The 15158-nt window shown below is 38.4% G+C and overlaps 1 protein-coding gene across 5 annotated transcripts in view; it reads right to left on the bottom strand.

Moving 5' to 3' along the window:
* The window catches only part of LOC136776083 (growth factor receptor-bound protein 14-like), a 294314-nt gene extending 287316 nt beyond the window's left edge, over positions 1–6998 (bottom strand). For 2 of the 5 annotated variants that reach the window (XM_066731424.1, XM_066731429.1), the window contains exon 1: positions 6786–6998. The gene's annotated coding sequence lies outside the window, so the exon portion shown is untranslated. Of the gene's footprint in view, positions 1–6139; positions 6302–6615; positions 6766–6785 lie in introns of those variants that run through there. The other 3 variants (XM_066731426.1, XM_066731428.1, XM_066731427.1) reach the window with 2 other exon arrangements.
* Between the last annotated feature and the right edge of the window lie 8160 nt (positions 6999–15158).

Genomic DNA, 15158 nt, shown 5'->3' with positions numbered 1-15158 from the left:
TAACCCGCGAAACCGCATGAACAGGCGTTCCAAAACGTACGTGTATATATACACCATCATACGCGGTATACGTATAATACACACCGAGTAATGCGAAATACGATATTCACGCCTCGCAGCTGAATATGCCGCATTTATCACGCGATGAAACTTTATTGGAGGCAGCGTCGCAGGTTCATGAAAAAAAAACGCAGCAAATGGAAATTTTGCCAGGGAAGCACAATTGAAAGAGAGACTGGCACGAGATAGCACGGCACGCGTTTCTTAAAAGTACGTCGAAGCGATGAGCAAGCTGTGAATAAAGGATAGCTTAACGAGTTAGTAGGTTGAAGGCCGAGCGGAGGAGTCTCTGGAAAAAATTGTATAGAAAGGAAGAAAGCAGGGGATTTGAAATAGCCCGGTATATATATATATATATATATATATATATATACAAGGTAAGAGGGGAGAACTGTATATGCAAATGGAGGAATCCAGGGGCCACGGATATGGCAAAGAAGAAATAGATAAGAGCAATGTGTAAGGTGTTCTTGAAAGTTGCAGAATTAAAATGTGACGAGTTGTGAAAGGGGTTAAGAGGAAAATGTAAATCAAGAATGGAAGACTTTGGACAGTTCTTTTATTACGAGATAGAAATTGTAAAGGAGAAGAATTATTGGTCAAAGGGTGAAAGAGCTCGGGGGGTGAAAGGTACGGTGGAAGGAGAGAGAGTGGGGGGGGGGGGGGATGGGAGGGGGGGGGGGGGAGAATGGAAAAAAGTAGCGTTCAAGAGAGAGACAACGGAAGATAAAACAATAGAAAAAGAGGAAGATGGGGAAGAAAGAAATACAAAATTCAGCAACGAAATTCTCAAGACAACACTGGTAACTGTGGAGAAGCTTTGGTGTGAAAAGCACTTGGCTGGTGGGAATAGGAAAGAAAAAACGAGCAAATCGAATAAGGCGCAGATGCTCGTCGATTGGTGGATTCCAAGGGACAGAAACTTTCTGCCGTATACATCGTAAAATTGCTCGTTCAACATCCAAAACTCCTTAAATAATATAAGTATAACAAAAATGTTCTTCTTCCTTCTTTTCATCATGAACGATGCTGGCCGAAAATTTTGCCTTTGTGGTTGCACGCAGCAACTCGTACTCTTTGCTTTAAACAGCCGGCTAAGCCATATAGCTTAACATTATTTTTAATAATAAAACCTCGCTATAGAAGTGAGCAAATATAATATATCTAACCATGGTACCTAAAACTTTTCTCTCCCAGTAATTTTTTCTTAATTTTTTTTAGCACGAACCTTACTAACTAACCCTTCAGAAAAGTTTGTCTGAAAAAGCGTACATGCTCCCAATACAGTCACTTAAAGTTTTCCAGAAAGCCTGTAATGGCGGTATTAAAAATCTATGTAAGACTATTATCTACGATGCTCTACGCGAATTTTAAAGCAGCCATAGACGTTAAATTCCCTATGTGTGCATCAACTGAAATTTATTAACGCAAGACAATTAGCCCGAAATTTCATTTTCTTGTATACCGTATGCTGTAATTAAATATCTCACACAATCAAGTTTCACTTAATAAATTAGGATAGATTATGTGATTATACAAAATTTGATGTAGCCGTATCCACTCCATCGTCAACAGAGTCTTCAAAGCTCCTACCCCACTGCCAGCCAGCTTAAATTTCAAATACTTGTAAGGCTTCCAACAGTGATTTACTTCTGACTACGTTTAAATTAACTTGTATTTATTTAGAAACTATCCCTCCGAAATGTACGTAATTACTGGTGCATTATTATACTAAAAGGATTCTTATTAAGGGGTAAACAAATATGATTTAAAACGCGTCTGAGAAAAATTTGCAGGTACCATAATATTTAATACCAGTGATCTCGAGATTCAATACAAGTGCCACACTCAGTCATACCTCAAGTGAGTTGGCCTGACATTCTTGTTAGTTTACCGATCCGTTCGACTAGAAATCAAACAAATTTCAGCTGTCGAGGGCTGAAAGGCTTTGAGATGTTACAAACTAGCTCTGCTATATTGGAATTTCTTTTAGACTTAAAGAATCAAGGTAAAACGCTAAAGGTTTAGTGTTATTTATTTTTATAGGAATTCTCTCGTTTGTCGAAAAATTAAAGATTAAAGTTTTCATCGAATTTCCCAGCTTTATCCTCCTAGCTAAAAAATAAGAGAGCACAAATCTGGATTTGTAAGAAGTATATTTTAGTTTACTATACTACCCATACGTATATAGGTAGCGCAAATCGAGGTAGCTCACTAAAACTGGGCGCACAGCACGTTTGGGAAATCAATCCTCGCGAGTGTAGATCCAGATCACGTAGATATGCAATATTTATCCGTATTTCCACTCTACTTTTCACTCAACAATCTCGAGAAACGTCTTCATACCGTGGAAGGAAATAACTTAAATGGCGCAACGCTAAGCATAAGAATGGAGGAGAACGGTACTAAAAAGGATGGGAAATAAAAAGATTTAACAAAAAAAACTCGAGTGTATCTGTTTTATATTTCCCGTTGGCTTGGATCTGTCAGCTGAATCGATCCACGATTTTTCCCCTAATGTGTCACCGTCGTTGACAGGATTGCTATATCTGCAGCTGTGTTCCCATTAAAGCAACAATTCCATCTACGCTGACGGCTGATTTGATAACGCACTGAACGAGACTACGTAACCATAGCTAGATTCGCATCAGCTGACATGGTCCACAGGAATACTCAATGACTGATCGAATGATCATAGACGAACAAACAAGACATGCATATACTTTAATCGATCATTTTTTTCTACGGCCAAGTATATATATATATATATGCGATCAATAACCCCACTATTAATAACTATATATAACGCCAGCTAAAAGCATATACTTTATAAATAACTTTATCAATCTGCGAAATCTCGAAATAACATATCTTATATTTTTGCGATTCCTCCTCTCTTGATATATATACCACGTAGTTTTAAAATAAATCTCGAAGCTCGTGGAATACTCGTTTTATATGGGTTTGGAGATATTGAAATTTGACAAGCGGTGTCAGCTAGTCTGTACGTGCATTGTCGACTTGCGCGTATAATAGAGTATTTTATACGAGATAAACCAGTCAGATATCTTTACTGTCAATTTAGCACTGCAGGGATTTATCCTTGCTTGGCTTTAGGCACGAGACTATCGCGATACTGTCAGAAGCTACGGTGTACTGTTTACTTTGTCACCTTCTTCCTCGCCAATGCAATGGCAAAGTTGTTCAAACACTGATAGAAATGCACATTAAACTCTATTTTTAAGGATACCGAGTACATAGGTTTAGAGTACACAAGGTATCACGTGGCAAGCATCGAACACCGCGAGTTTCTGGTTAGATTTAATGCCTATGCTCGTTGCCATGTCAACGACCGATGTGCATTGCGTGTATCTTGTAAACGCGCGCTGTTCAACGCGCATTCGCTATTTGTCAGCAGTGTAACTTGCGTATACCTACACACCAGAACAATCTGTTCTATGGGAGAACTCTCAACTTTGCACCTACGTAAACTAATGCACTTTTTACGAAGGTCTATTTCTCACATTATTATAACGTTTGTAAATGTTTTTAGCACATCTCAAGCACGGATAGGATATTTTTTCGCAGTCCTGATGATAATTCTAAACATCCACTGACCACCGGTACAAACTTATAATTTGATAAAAATCCGATAAGCACGTCCCATTGGTGTACTCCACAGCCAACTGGCTTAAACCAGAGCTCTAATTGTTGCTCGCAGTGGGGGCTGATAAATCAAATTTATTCGTTACTACTTCCATCTCGACGAACATCCTGCATGCGTCGATAATAATAAAACTTCTGCCTAAAGTCTGAGCGAGAAACTGGACAAAACATTTAATTGGATCTGCTTTCGCGAAGAAAAATATTATTGCGGATTTCGATGGAGGAGATTTCCGATTCGGACACTTGCATGCAAAACTATGGACAAGGAAGTCAATACGACCTCGCGTATCGATAAATTTCAGAACAGTGAAATATCGCTAGTGGAAACCGGGGCGCAAATATATATGGTTAGTTGACATATACATGTATATCTATATATGTGTGCATAACGAAAACAATATTTATATAATCTCATGCGTCAATTAAACGTGCGCAATATAACTCGGAGAATAATTTCTAAAAAAAACGATATATATTAGAATGCTCAATTTACTAATTTAAAGAGTTTCGGACATTTTTTTTTTTTTTTTTCGTAAACTCCAATAAACTTTCGTCTATCATTGCATGTTTACTCGAGAACAGAACGATAATTCTTTCAAACTCGACAGGCAAATCACCCCAACGGCATGTCGATGCAGATTCCCATGCATGCAAACGACATCCACTCTCAGCTATTATTTACCCTTTATTGTTCGAATAATCAAGCCCTACATAAATTTAACATATACTTGTCTACTAATTAGATGCATTATATCTGCCCCCACCGAGATTACGAAGATTTACAGCTTTCTTGCGTTATACGATGGAAATAGAAAAGTAGTTAGTTTTTTCATAAAAGACTGTTGCGAATATCTACGAATTTCAAAGTAAATTTATGGTAGAGACTTTGGACAAGATATAATTCACTGATAAAAGTGATGTAGCGGCGAAGGTTAATTGACTATTATACATATATATATTGCACCGAGGCAGAACATGACGGGTGAAATTAGGGATATCTGGTTAACGCCATCCTTGTACATCCCTTTCGCGTCATCGATGATAGAAGGTACACGTTCAGATATGGTCAATTTATTTGAGCTTCCACCCGCGACAGAAATTGTCAACCCCTGATGTGGGTAGTCGACAGGGGTAATGCCAGATCAACAAAATTCGATAGGATTCGACTTTATTGTCCCAGGACAATTTTAATTTACTTCGAGTCTAAAGCAAATCGAAGTGGAGAAATAAATTGGTACTGCAAAACATTGGAAGGATACTTTTTAACAATAAGAACTTCCGAAGGGTCTTTTTTCTCTCTCTCTTTCCACACTAGATTTCTTTTTATACGGGTGATGCAATGTGGCAAACGCGTACCAACTTTAACGACCCTGACAAATGGCTGGGCCAAAAGAGAACGAAAAGACTTGGGCAGTCCCGCGGAAACGTGCCCGACGTCGCCAGCTAAAATGTATCGGCCCGTACAGGCTTGAAATCGACAATTAATTGTCACAGGGATGAATATAACGGCTTACCTCAACGCGCTAACTTTTACCTTTAATTCCAACTGAATTTCCTACAATCTCCAAAAGTTTTTCTCCGCTAATTATAGATATAAAGACCTTTAATTTTGCTACAAACTTCTCTAAAGGATCCTGAGAAATTCTGCTAGTTCTCCAAATTTTCTCTACATTGGAGACTCGGAGAATTGCGTATTATTCCCCTCAGCCTAGTTTAATTTATTCCCATCCCTTCCCCCCTCTAATCTATGCAACGTTATTATCAAATCGAATAATCATCAGTCAAATAAAATTCTTGTCAGCTCGCCGGTACTAATGAGATCGTCAATCATTCGTCAGAATATTCCCTCTCGCTTTTCCTACTTTACAATTTCAAAGGTTTCTAAACCTGTAGTTTTCAAAAAATTCATAAACAGTATTATTAAAAAAAGTCCGTGGTAACTTTAAAAATTAGAGGAGACAGATTCGTTGTTTTGACAGTGTGGGGAGTCCAACGATATTAAGAATTACACAATGTCAAATAGGGACGATATCCGTTCGTCTATTGTTCCGTGCTCTTACAAATATTGTATGTTGTATACTTTGAAGCAAAATCCTGAACTAAAAATTTCATCTTCTACAAACACATTGGAGATCACAAAGAGTAAACATGCTCACTTGCAGATATCGTAAGGTCACACGCTTAAAACACTGAAGCCAGAGAGAGAGAGAGAGAGAGAGAGAGAGCTGTTTTTTAATTATCCCTGTTAACCGCGTTTAGTACCGTAATATACCTAAGTATATATCAAATAAATTAAACGAATCTGTCGGAGAAATCTACTTTTACCACTTACAAAGGCTCTTATTGTATACGTATACTATATACATAAAAGTGAACAAATTAAATATCACAGTAATGAAATTGTTGATTTTACTTGCTTATTTGCGGGTTAAAATTGCAAAATTATTTTTAGCGCTATCATTCGCGTCCTGTGGCAAGAAATCTTGTGTTCGTTGATATAATCACTAGCAGTTAGCCACCAACCGCATTGATTACACTGTGCCCGGACTGTTAAATCGTTATTCCTCGACTAGACCGACCGTTTTCACTGGTTCCTCTTCCTCCAGCAAACTCAAGTTATCCTTGAGCAGCATGCGATGCCCTACCTCGCTCCCCTTTTGTTTACATCCTATACCGATGTTTCTTCGTCATGACGAAAACACAACAAACTCGAAAAAGCCGTTGACTCTAGTATACTCTCACTGTATTCCATATTCTCCAACCTCCCCACCTCCCGCAACACATAATCCTTCGCTGGGATTAATCACAGATATCAGCACTGAAACTTTCGAGCGAACATCACAGCGCATCATCACATTTTATCTCTCGTCAAACTTCATCGATACTCACCTCTGGCTTAACGCGATTTGTTACGCAGCCAATGGCACAAAATATTTTCCTTTCCCTTTACGATAGTTTACAGGCGATACAGAGCCGGATGAAATGACGTAAGAGGAGGTCAGGGTCGTAGGGATTAATTTCGGAGGGCGAGTAGCGCAAGTGTATGAAAGGTACGATACCTCGGTGTTCTCAGTGGTAAATGTGATCGAGTGGCGAAGGTTCGATGAGCGAAAAGTGTATTAGCAGGCACGTGGTGATGTTATTGGATGAACGATCGGCGCGACCTCCGACGATCTCGTCGATTTGCACGATCCTGACAGGCCGAGGTCGCGTCGTCCACTGACTCTGTGCCGTCTCGGTGCCGCCGAGACTCGCGAATCGCGAAGCGCCAGAGTCGGTGCAACTGTGCAATGCCAAACGATGCGCGGAGCTGTGCTACGCTACACGACGCGACGCAACGCAACGCGACGCGACGCGAGCGTCGTTTCTCCTCCGCTACGCCGACGCACCCCACTTCGCTTAACCTCACCTCACCACACCTCGCCACGCCTCGCATCGCCTTACCTCTCCTCATCGCGCTCCGAAACACAAACCTAGCCTGCCATTTCAAAGCCCGACTCGTCCAAAAACCACGCGCTTCGCCTCTTTAATCGTTAGTCTCTCCTTGCTCGAACACGGATCCGCTAAAAACTTGTCGTATCACTAGCTTTTAACCGATCCAAAATCTTCTTCCTACTCTTCCTTCTCCCCCCCCCCCCCCTCTCTCTCTCTCTCTCCCACCTACCTTCTCCCGCTCATCCTACAATTGCTTATTTATCTCCCTAGCCGACGCACCCTTCCTCGCTATAAATCATCCGATATCTTTCATTTCGTGCTCCACCGTTGCTTGTTTCTCCCTACGAACGATCCATTCGCTCGTCAGCTTTCAAACGCGTCATTATTTATGCAGCGATTGTTCTGTCTGATCCATCCCAGTCACTTTTCACTGCAGCAAACTTCTGATTTTACAAGTTTCATCCGCAGATGCTTCCGCTCGACACCGGTATTCAAATGACCGAGATTCTCCCAGCTGAAAGCTTTATTGGTTTCTGACAGGGGGAGTATGGGAGGGGGGAGGGGGGAGGGGGGTAGAGAGATTTGATTGATTTTCATCCGGATTATATCGATTTAGGGCATTCACCGCGTATATATAAACGTTGGTTAAATAAAAAAAAATCCTTCGAGTCCATCGACCGCGTTCCGTGTTCTATTCTGTAATGTATCCGATCGCAGGAGTGTAAGCGTCACTCGCTCGATCGTACTAATCGCTCGTTATCTATTCACACGAATGTCATTGTAGAAATACTCACTGCTGCGCGATATTCGAATTTTCCCATCGACTGATTTGGTTTTTATATCGAGCCACCGAATGATACTCGAATATTACATCGCGTTGAAATAACTGCTACATTTTCTATATATATGCATATATTATATGCATTGTCATTTGTCACTCTAATGGTAGATAGGAAGCAGCATTGGATAGGACAAAGCTTCAGCGTTAGTCACACTCATGAGTTATACTCGCTTTCTCTCTCCCAGCGATTTACACCGTCGCAGATTATTCCCGGAGCGAACGCTTACATCGACCCATGTAAAAGCTGCATCGCACACTTATCCGAAAAGGTCAATCAACTTCACTTTTCCTTCAATATTTCAAAAATTATCCAAACAAGCTTCGATACGTTCGATCCACCGGCTTTCGCCAACTTTCCTTAACTCGGATATGCCAGAATCCTTCAAGGACTCGCTTCTTCGTAATTTGTCTCGAAAAGGATGCCGCGTCATCGTTGCTCCTCTTACACTTAATTTTCCTCTCGCTCGAGAGAACGTAAACAATTTTTTACACTGTTATTGTACCAAAGTCGCGAAGAAATCTAAATTTTTGGCCAAGGTAAGATGCAAATAATATGTAAATAATAAAAGCGAGCTTCCTTCGTATTTTAACAACCTTTGAATTTGATGTATTTGCATTCCGCGAAGACAGCTATGCACCAACTGGGACTTCCAGGACGAACGGTAGAGATCCCGTACCGAGTGAATCAATACTTCGTGCTGTTTTCATTTTTAGAAGCTTTTGCCCAAAAACAAAGTGGTGAAAACATTGCTGAAATTTTTGCAAAAACTTTCTTGGTTAAAAAAAAACAGACTGCTACCGAAAAGATAGAAATTTTAAATTGGTTTCCTTATGTTTATGTTCCGTGGCTTCATTTATTCGGAGAGCTCTTTTCTCTCCTTTTTTTTTGTATGGAATTTGGTACTGCCAAGTTTTTTTAAATGTTATTATTTCGTTATTACCACCTTAGCTACACAAGGACGAGCTCGGCTCTTCCTATGGATGCTTCGATTAGATGATTTCACATTCCGATGGCGTCTATTGTGAACATAGAGGGTAGGTGTTGCTCTCAAGATGCGATACCACCGAGCTGCATCAACTTAAACCGATAGATTTCGTCAAGCACGAGAAACCATTTTTACCACCTTTCTACATCATATCGATTATTTGTGAAAAAAACATGATAAAACTTATGTTCAACATAAGCACAAGGATTTATAGTTTCATTTATCTACAAATAACAGCCCTCTCAGAATTATCAGTGGAACGCGTATATAGTTTTTTCGAACAATGGGACTTACTTTATCATTCCTTTTGTCCTTAATATTTGTAATTAGTTATGGTCTGAGTTCAGTTTCCTCGAGGGGATTCCCTTCTTAACAGCATTACAATCTCTCTCTCTCTCTCTCTCTCTCTCTCTCTCTCTCTCTCTTGAGAAATGTTGAGAAATTGTCCTCTAGCCAACAGAGTTCCTACTTTCCTGACAGATGCCAATCAAATGCCATAATTTCTTATTTTAAGTTTTCTTCTGTTCCAACGTCACATGCAAGTTTTGTTTTCGGTATTGCAAATTACTTTTTACTTGATTAAACCAAAGTCAAATAAATGCGTATATTGTTTAATAAATGAAATGTAACGCGCAATTTTCAATGTGTTGAAAATTCAGAAAATCAATAATCGTGTACATTGGTAAACTTGAAGAATATTTAATTCCCGAATGAATTCCCGTCAACATGACGTTTTTCATACTTGGTTAGCGAATCTATACTATATTTAGCCTCGGCAAAAATCCCTTGAGAAATGCTCGTATTGCATGCTAACATCCAAAGTGGTGGAAGTTTCGATCGATGTGACTCTTTGCATCGTCTCTTCGTCTCTACGAATCCTATCGAGCCTCTCCATTAGCTACGGTGATTTTGCCTTCTCCATTAATTTTTCACACACCTATGCTTCGCAAAAAAGTTCATTCTGTGCGAATTTCTCGAAGCAATACAATAGTGAATTGATTCTACAACGTTCCTTATAATTTATTGAACTCTTTCCTTTTTCTCACGACTTTCAGATTAAACTGCCTTTGAATATTGATTATTCGACGCCATTTAAAAAGAAAATAATGAACTGTTATTTGAAACGTGAAATAATATTGTTTTGTTTGGCCAAACTCTCTCTGCAGCATGTGCAAATAACGACGTTTAACTATTTGTTTCAAATCGATTATTCCTGCACTTGGAAACTCAGCAGACCAACCGTCGAAGCTTGGTTTAAACTTGGCACATTGTAAAAATAGAATCTCTAACCCTAATGTATTTCCTCGCTATTTTATACGTTTCAAATCATCAAACAAATTTAGTCTTCTGTTATAGAAACCATATAATAACAATGTTAGTTTCTGCTTTCCTTGTTAAATTGTCTCAATATTTGTTAACAGCAAAACCGATTGAATACTGAAAATTATTGCAACTGATACTCGTGACGGGTTAATTAATCTCATAGGCAATAAAACCGCTTACAGCAGCCACACAATGTCAGGGGTCGACAATTACCGCAAAATCAACACTGCTTTATGGTCGAATCATAATTTCACTGATTATACGAGTATAATAAAATAACGATACTTTTCTGCGTTTATATTTTGCACGACCTACCGAATAATTGACGTCACTCATTTCAATTTTATTCAGCTTCGCAGAGAAAAGAAATAATTATATGCGTCGACTAGATAGTAGGGGTAATAGAATTTTCTTTTTGTACAGATGCTCTAAATATTTATAGTGATGGAGAGTAAGAAGACTCGTCATGGTTCGTGACCAGATGAGCAATATATCTGTCTAGCATCATTGATAGTCGATGCATTCTCGAGAATGCTGCTACCGTCACCGAGTTCGTTTACGTAATTGAGTCCCTCCAGGATGCTGCGAAGGTTAACGACCTTCTGTGTTACGGATACTGACTAGACCTACAAATAGACGCCGAAACCGTAATTATCCTATTTACAATTACAGCCAGAACACCTGCATACATTCAAAACTATTGTCAACGAACCACCTGATGATTCTATCAATCTCCATCTATAATGATATAGCAAACCGTGTTTAATCGCTACAGCCAATCCTCCAGCGAATCAATACACATTGATAATATTTTTTTAATTTTCATAGCTTCTAAACTGTATCAATAAGCATGACGAAAAATTATATAACAACAAAATTAAATTATTTTATTTGATAATTTGTTGATTTTCTAGAGTTACCGCATCAGTTAGAATTATGCTACTGTGACGAAGATATGACACAATACAGGTATTAGATTAATTCGGATCGTTCGTGCAAATGATTGAAAGCATTCGGAATAATAATAATGTTTAAAAATTTATCGAGAATCTTCAAGTTGAGTTGAGATGACTGATACAGGAGCCACGAAATGCCAGCGGCAAGATTGCGAGAATACAGCAGAACGATGGGTAGCATATTTTAGTTTCACGCCAAAATTCACTCTCATTTATGGAAAAGTTACGCTGTGGTACATGGGAGTCTCACAATTTGCGGTAATAAAGTGAACCCATTAGGCTAATGCGCGATAGTTTATTGTAAGCTATTTCACATAAAATATTACATTATATTATACATATTCCAAACCAAGATCTAAACTCCTTTAACTCAAAAATGGAGAACCTTCAATTAATCATCATTTCGGATTGTACAAACAGTTTCGAGTTTCGTGAAATGATAAAACCAATTTATTAAAATATCTAACGGAAATTTTATCGCAGTGACCGAAGAAGCGATCGATCAGAAAATATCAGCAGTTGAATTGACACTGTTTACATCTAGATGAGCATTATAAAAATCTCTCGAGTAAACTAATAATGCAAGCTAGTTCAGAAGATAAGCTCAAAAGACGTAATAATCGTTATCGCGCTCTAACGTGTCAGAGATTCATTGAGTTTACCCGTGAAGCTAATATTTTGTCCCTTTTTCACACAAGCATACTTATTAATCAGCGAGTTTTAATGCTGAAAGCCACGCTTTCCCTGGCGAGGCAAGATGTTAGGATTAGTAGAGCTACGTAAGCTTTTTTCTTAGGTTAATAATAACCAACCAAGCGAGAATGGATTAATCTCCGTTGACAGCTGTTTTCACAATATAGCTAAGATATACCATGCATACATGTCATTATAAAGCAATCAAGCTGGTAACTTGTACCCCAACAACACAGACTTGTATCATTGTTTTAGGTAAATTAGAATTGTAAGAAATGACAGTACCTGTATTTAATATTAAAATCATAGGTCATTATATGAAAATGCAATATAACAAAAATAAGATTATTATTGCTTCTTGTTGGACAACATTATTAATTATTAAATATTTTCACATGTTTTTCAATCGTGTAGCAATATATAGTTTAAATAAACAGTGTTGAGTCAATGCCTTTATTTGCAATCATGAATATGCATGCAACATTATGATATTCTCACACGAGACCTTTTCTTATATTTAAAAATAGCACGTCGATCAAGTGAATATATTCATGGCAGCGTATCAAGGCAAAACGAGGATTTTTCTAATTTAAAAAATTCTATCACGCGATTTGCAGAAATAATTCTTAGCGAATAATATCGAAATGAACGGTTTACACATGTTCGATTAAACCATTTTTAGACAGCTGGATTACGATAACTATATAATCTGAATAAAAATAATATTTTAGCAGGTTTAATTAATGGAGTTTTTTCGCAAGCACTTTTTATAATCATTCGGACAATGTAGAGGTTTGCCTGAAAAGGGGCTCATTTTTTAAAGTCATCCTCCCTTATGAATGCACATAAGCCATGACTAGTAGAAACGTGAAAGCGGGAGGAGGGTGGCGAGAAGTCGATAAAAATACCATTAGGAGATCCCTCGGCAAATTTTCTTCGGTATTATTGCGCAATTTGCACGAATTACTCGAGCTGCGTGCAGTCTCTAAAGCATAGCCATAGAGCACGCCAAGACTCTTCAGGGTAAAAGATTTCTTGGCGGAAGACGCGCGTTAAAGTTCGCGTGATGTAAACTTCATCATTTATCCAAAAATCTAAGTGTTAACAAACTTGCTGATTGAATCTTGACACAAGAGCTCTCTTTCATGCGAAAGAAACTTTTTCATTTATATTACAGCTTAGCTCCTTACTCACTTTGTTATTTACGATTATTTATAATCTTCGAGAACAACTTTAGCCAGAAACAAAATTGTTATATCCTTTTTTATATCAACAATGCCCGGCTTAATGGAGCTTTTATGAAGCACTTGCGTGTCTTTGTCATAAAACATCCTTAATATCCTGATGGTGCCTCGCGATATATTTTTTAATTACCGTAAGTTAGTTGGCCAACTTAAAAATACCTTAATTTAATCCGTGTATTCCGGAAATATTTTCATTTTTACTTTTATATATTTTTCTACCTACTCTCTCTCTCTCTCTCTCTCACACACACACACACCGCTCTATCTCGTTTCCCCCTTTTTACCCTCTTTTAACAATATCATATATTTACTCTGTAGAAAGAAAGTGGAAGAATCCTTTGAATTTCTATTGCACAAAAGCAGCTAAAAGTTCATGACACAAATCGATCCACTGGTGAAAGCGAGAGAAAGAAAGGCGTATACCCTGCCCTGAAATAATCCTCTGTCTAATATCATGCAGGAGAAACAGCTATCGCATTATTGATCTGGTATTTCGTGCGGAATCAAGTGGAAAACATACTACAAACTTTATATAAAAGTGTAACAACTACTCCCTTAAGAATTTCACATATGGAAATGACACAGCAGTAGCAGAACAATCCACCTAACACAAATATTGATATTCGATTGAAAATTGTTAATACTTTATCATCGCTGTCAAATAGGAGGAGAAGTAAAAAATTTAATTAATTTAATCGATTTGTTCAATGGATTTGAAACACGTTAAAGGAAATATATCTACACTAACAGAAGTGGAAGTTTTTGATAGGAAGTTTATACTGAATTTAATAGGATGTAAAATGTCAGGTGGTGAAATCTTAATGGAGTCTTCGCATATCCTGATATCGAACGCATAATATCTAGAATATCAGGAGGATTGGTCAGACTTGACGCTGGAAAGTCAATAAAAATGCCATTGGCATTTCCCAGGAGAATATCAGGCGCTATTTTATTACTTGGATAGTTGGATATATTCGCGTCGGTCCAATCCAGGTATTGTCGTGCAAGAAATCAGAAAGCCATAGAATGAATGGGGAAAAGTGGAGCGTAAGTCTCGAGATGAGAATAAAATCAATCAAACCAGTCGTTGGATAGACTACACGCAAACAATGCGACCCTTGCATATTTTCTCGAAAGGGACACCGAAGGTATCACTGCGAGCGAAGAATTGAACTCAAAGTAAAAGTTTGGCCCTGCCATCCTATGTCAATATTTGAAATTGTTGTAATTAAAGGCAAATATCCAAGTAAATTACAGGTTCTACATATACGTATATATACAGCAGGTACATATCCATGCTATATGTATATATAAAATGAGATTGCGAATAAGAGAAAGAAACAAAGGACTAGGAGAGTAAGATTGGAAAAAGTTGGACCGATAAGGAACAGATACGTGAGATTAGGGAAGAACCGCTATAAATTTAGCGTGCTATAAAGGGAGCTCAGAGAGGGTAGTAAAACGGACAGTGATGCTCAGGTATCAGAAGGGATTTCAGCAGCGGAGGACTGCAAAGTGATCTCGCAAAAGTAACTAGAAATCCAAGATGTTTCTTGTTGCAAAGGATCACCAAGGACCGGCATGTTATCGACAACATCTTATTCAGCACATCTTGAAACGACAGTTTAGTTTTGGCCGTGCTTAGAGATTTTGCCTACCAGAGGACTCTGCATAGCACGTAAAGTTCACGACAGAAATAGAAATAGCTGCTTAAACTTTCAGAGTGCACACGGGCTAAAATTATGGCACGGTCAGCAGCCGCAGCACCGGCAGTCTCTAACGAGCCGTTGTAACGGCCTAAGATGTTTTTGCCGACTCTCCTAAAACTCAGCAAATCAATTCATCGAGTCTCGTAATCTTCGAACCCTTGAACTCTCCGCTTCCACCGGTTTAAAATTGATTTAGGAGTGAAAAGGGGATGATTTGCAAAAGTTGCATGGGAAGTTATACAAGT

The sequence above is a fragment of the Prorops nasuta genome, unplaced genomic scaffold, assembly GCF_024137725.1.
Source record: "Prorops nasuta isolate Cenicafe-Biocafe unplaced genomic scaffold, Cenicafe_Pnas_1.2 PNAS00009, whole genome shotgun sequence".
Lineage (NCBI taxonomy): Eukaryota > Metazoa > Arthropoda > Insecta > Hymenoptera > Bethylidae > Prorops > Prorops nasuta.
The sequence above is the reverse complement of the archived record's forward strand: the minus strand, read 5'-3'. Positions and strand labels throughout refer to the sequence as shown.